The 4,985-nt window shown below is 41.5% G+C and overlaps 1 protein-coding gene across 1 annotated transcript in view; it reads left to right on the top strand.

Annotated features, from left to right (window-relative positions):
* The first annotated feature begins 9 nt into the window (after positions 1-9).
* Positions 10-4,985, top strand: part of FUNDC1 (FUN14 domain containing 1) — a 49,579-nt gene continuing 44,603 nt past the window's right edge. Inside the window, exon 1 of the mRNA XM_026856042.1 lies at positions 10-118. The gene's annotated coding sequence lies outside the window, so the exon portion shown is untranslated. The remainder of the gene's footprint in view (positions 119-4,985) is intronic.

Below are 4,985 nucleotides of genomic sequence, written 5' to 3'. Positions count from 1 at the left end.
GCGTGAGGGCGGGGGCGGCGCCGGCAGCGAGCGTGGCCGGCGGCTGCTGCGGCCCGGAGGGGCTGGTTTGTAGGAAGCCGTGAAGGACCGGAGTCGGGCTTCCGGGAACGTCTCACGTGTGAGTAAATACCTGAATTTCTCTGGACGTTTGAGGGAAAGGGGCTTGGCGTGCGCTGTTGGCTTCCCCTTCGTTATAAAGCCAAGCTTACCCACAGCCTTCCTTGTGGCTTAAATGCTGCCAGCTGTGGTTCCTCGACCTTTCCCAGCTTACCCAGGATGTTGACGGTCTGTTTGCTCTTTACAGTCCCGTTAATTTGCCCGTGCAGCCAGGAAACTCTGAGGTTTTTGACAATCATTAGATCTTGTCTCTGCTGTGATACTTGAGATCAGCCTTTTGCAGGTGTGTGGTGGCAAAGTTCACTGCTCATACCCGTTTTGTTGAGAACGGATCCGCAACAGTCCTTTGTAACGTCACTGTATCACTTCTCCAATGTTTAGCCAAAGCCCCGTGACTGGGCAGACTTTTTCTCTGCCAGCTGAATTTCCTCCCCTCAGAGAGGGGTTTGGTTTACAACTGCCAGGTGCTCTAAAGCATCAGTGAAGCTATTAACTGCCCCTAGGAATTAAATTAATAAGGTCAAAGGCCAAACTCTTACAGGGGATGTTCAATCACCGTGCCACTGCTGCTTCTTGCTGGTTCTATCCCCTCTTTTTTAATTGCCACCATTGAATCATGTACTCATGAAATTGAAGCCTGTTTCATCCTGAGTGTTACAGCTAACACTTGTGTATCAGTGACTCTTTCCAAATGGATCCTCGAACGTTTTCTGGTCCTGATGGGGTCTGTAGCACAGTGCAGAGAGACTGTCAGAAGTGTGCAGGTCTAGCACTGCTTCCCAGTGTACTGATTGGAGATCTGGTCAAGACAAAGTCTTGAATAATGCAAATGAAGACTCAAATTAGTATGTCCTTGCTCCTCTTAGAAGCAGAATCTTGTGATGTAGCCACGCTTTCTTGATGCCAGTGCAGTTAGAATGAAAAAGCACCTGAATATACTAAGGTTGCATATCTTTATAAAATAGCCAGCAGCCAGTTGGTTAGTGTATTGGTGTAAGACAGGTATTTGCAGCTTAAAGTGATTTTGAGTTTGGAGTCCTGATAAAAACCATGTTACTCTTGGGTCTGGGAATGGGCCATAGTCTATCAACAGTGATAACAGAGCTATGATCAAACATCTGTCTTAATCTGTGTTTTACATGACTTCCCAGTCACATATTTTCTCTGCAGTGCTTCCTTGGGCACCTATCTCGGGACCAAGAACTCTACTGATTGGTAATGTGCCAAAAATAAGGTATTTCAGCAAAGATTATTTCTGAGGATTTTGACTATGAGGTCTTAATGTTTCCACTTTGCAGTATCCCAAGTATAAAACAACAGAAGGGATAGTAGATTAAGCTACCTCTCAGCACAAGGAAGGTAACTTCTAAATTACAAAGCAATTCAGGACACTTCATAGAAGCATTAGTCTTAGTTCAACTGAAAGTATAACAGAAGCTTCTTTGCACCTGAAGTCACAATACCCGAGTTATTCCTCTAGTACTGTCAACACCCTTCTTACCCCTTGCATCCTACTTGCTTGAACTGAATTTCTGTTTGCCTTTTAAAATTTGAACTACTGTTTGGATGACTTAAGAGGTGCTATAAACACCTATGTATTGTTTCAGCTCTTCAAGATGTATACAAAGTTCAGTTTCTTGAATATAGCAAGAAAAGCTTGAAAATGCATACTGCAACTAGCACTCCCTGCCCTCGCAAACAGTCAGATAACAATCTTGGGAGCTAAGGCTGATACGCTATCATCCCTATGGAGGGAGAGAGACTGTTTCAGACAAGTGTGATGTTGGCCTCCCACTCTGAGATACTCCTGGGATCAGCTTCCAGGGTGTATGTTCTTAAATTCTTAAGACAAAAGAAGGAAATGGCAGTGGTGTTCTGTAACTCTTAGGTTTTAGCTCAGTTTAAATTCCAAAGGCATCTGTGAGTCTCCAGAACCACTTTGCTACCTTCTGTGTGAAAGTTGAGAACTTCTAAAACTCTCAGACTGGACATTGCTCTTTGGATCCCCCTTTCCTGTATGTTATCATCCCTGTTAATTTTCCATGCAGAGTTTTGTTGTGTATTCCCATACACTGTGTCAGGCATTGCCTTGTCATGCTGCAAGACTTCCCCAATCTGTTAAGAGGCTGAACGCTGTTAGTGTGTGTACTATTGCAGAGCAGTTTATGCCAGAGGGAACTCTGTGTTCTAAGTAGGTGTTTGGCGTGCTGGTCATTCTCTGCAGCTTAAATTGAGATGTAAAGTTAATGCATCACTTCTTGAAAAGTAATGTTAGAAACAGCAAAATTTAATTCTAGAATTCTCCTTATAAATAAATACGCATCACCTGACATCTTGTTAAGATGAAAAGCAACTCCTGAAGTCACAGCAAAAAAGCTGATGTGGAAGAAAGATGCAGCTCCAACACTGAGATTCAAGCTGTCATCTCACTTGATGTCAAAGGTAGTTGTGGTATCTCAAGCATTCAAGGTTCATTGGCAAATAGGACAAGCCTGAGCACATATATAGGAACTCAAATCTCAGGAAAATAACTTCATTGTAGCATGGAACAGGGGAAGGGTGACCGGCTCCTGGTGTACTTTTGTATCAGTATTACTTTGCCATCAGCTCCAACAATCAAGCACTTAGCTTGCCACTGTCCAGTAATGGAGAACCTTTCCAGAGATGGTGGCAATCCTACTATTTTTTTATGAACAAGAGTATAGTGGTCTGTCATGAATGTTCACCACAAATTCACTGTATATCTGTTGGTACAAAGTCCTGACTGGAGGCTTGTTTGCTACAATAAATATTCTAGTGTCAGGAGTGCTGCCTCTTGCAAAGCATGAAACTCCTTGCTGCAAGTCTTCTGAATGACAAATACACTGAGACTGATCTTTTTACTATGGCATTATCTGGGACAAGACAAAGTAGCAGTTCATTAGAGGTTGGAATCCTGCAAATTCAATAGATATTTCTGGAGAGCATTATACTTTGAAAAAAGACTTGGTCTTCAAAATGTAAAATGTTTGGGGCTGCTTATATGTAAAATATGGGGGAGCAAATGGACTCATAAATATTTAAGTTTTAATGTGTACATCTCCTTAAAGACAACTGTGGATTTAAACTCAAAAGGGTTACCTGGTGGAGCATACTACAGTGGTTCGTTTTAGCCATACCTGGTCTTCCCACAACTTCGGATGTGGAGCTGCCCACATACCTTCTTTGTACTTGCTTTTGGACTTAAAAATTGAGAGCTTTTTCTGGAACTCTCCGAATGTTCTATATAGTGTCATCAAAAAGATTTTTTTTTTTTTCTCCTAAAGGCAGTATATCATCTGCAGGCTGAATTTCCTTATATATCTTTCATCATGGACAAGCTGGTGGAGGAACCCCTTTGTGTTTGACACTGAATTCTTCCTGGACAAGGCAGCTGCCACCAACTTGCTTTTTCAAAACCACATTCTTTGCTGGACAATTCTGGCTTTATTTTCTGTGTGTCTATAGTTCTTGCTCTCCAGAAAGGCAGAGATTTGGTGCAACACTTCTGTGGTCATATCAACTGTATTAAAAAGCTGGGCTTGCTCCATGAAGATTTCTGGGTCACAGTGTGTTTCCATAGATGACTACTATTCTCTTACTATCTGACCTCCTCATCAGATCCATTCTCATATGCATGCTTATTTTCAAGAATAGTGCTTAACAGAACCTTTTGATTATTAGTAACATATTTGGTGTGACTTCCAAGTCAGGTAACAAATCTGAATGAGCAAGCTCAATTGGGAGAACTTGTAGAGTAGGGTTGATGGTTGGACTCGATGATCCCAACGGTCTTTTCCAACCTGAATGATTCTGTGATTCTATGATATATCAGTCCCTGCTGGATACAGTTGAAACCTCATGGTCTTCTATAGTCCCAAAATATACTTGCTTGTCACCTACAGCAAGATTCATTATTTCAGCCCCTAGAAAAACTATGGTGCCGGAAGTTAGGCATATAGTTCAAACTGGTCTTTATGTTCCGGCTTTTTTAAGTTCTTTGTGGCTGCAAGCTATGAGCTGCTGGGGAAGTGAGGGTAGCAGTCACCTCCTTACACTGTCACACAAGAGTATGAAGGAGCTCAGGATGCACATGTGATCTCTACTGACACTGCTGTTAAAAAAAAAAAAAAAAAAAAAAAGTTTTCCAGGTGTGCAGTCAACATTATGCTTATAATAGCTCAGAGGACCTCTAAGGCAAATCCTTTTGCAGTAGCTTAGGAGAAACGTGACAGGATTACAATCTTGGATTTGCGTGACAAGGTATACATACGGAAAAACAGCAAAGACAAAAGCAAGCTGACCAAAAGAAGCTATAGAATGCCATTTTATGTCTTATGAAATATGAATATAACACTTGCATTATTGCCACCTTGCCAGATTTTAGTCAAGTTGACTGAAATATGTGACTATTGGGCATATAAGGGAAGGCAGCATAAACTAATACAACCTGACAATAGGTTAGTCATGGAGAAAGTAGCCCCTTTGTTTAACCTTCCATATTCATTAACAGGTTTTCTTCCTACATCTTTTTTCTTACTGCTCTTTTCTTCATTTACTCAAAGGTAAAAGCAGAAAAGCTTAAATTACTAAATTGAATTGTTCTTAAAATTGGCAACAAAAAAACCTGCAGTACTTCATTTTTGTATTTTAGCAGTAGCTGCTATATTGTCCATGAGTTCATAATAGAATGATCTGCAATTTCTGTGTACTACCCTCATTAAAGTTCTGACAGGTGTGCAGTGATCCGTGTTATATTTTGACAGTGGATGGTGGCCAAGAAAGTAGGGGAAACTGATCTAAAACCCGATGTTGGTTTGGTTTGGGAGGGGGGGGTCACGGTGGCGGCG

Source organism: Athene cunicularia, assembly GCF_003259725.1.
Source record: "Athene cunicularia isolate RWA chromosome 1 unlocalized genomic scaffold, athCun1 chr1_part1, whole genome shotgun sequence".
Lineage (NCBI taxonomy): Eukaryota > Metazoa > Chordata > Aves > Strigiformes > Strigidae > Athene > Athene cunicularia.
Note: the sequence above shows the minus strand (reverse complement) of the source record. Positions and strands in the feature narration are given on the sequence as shown.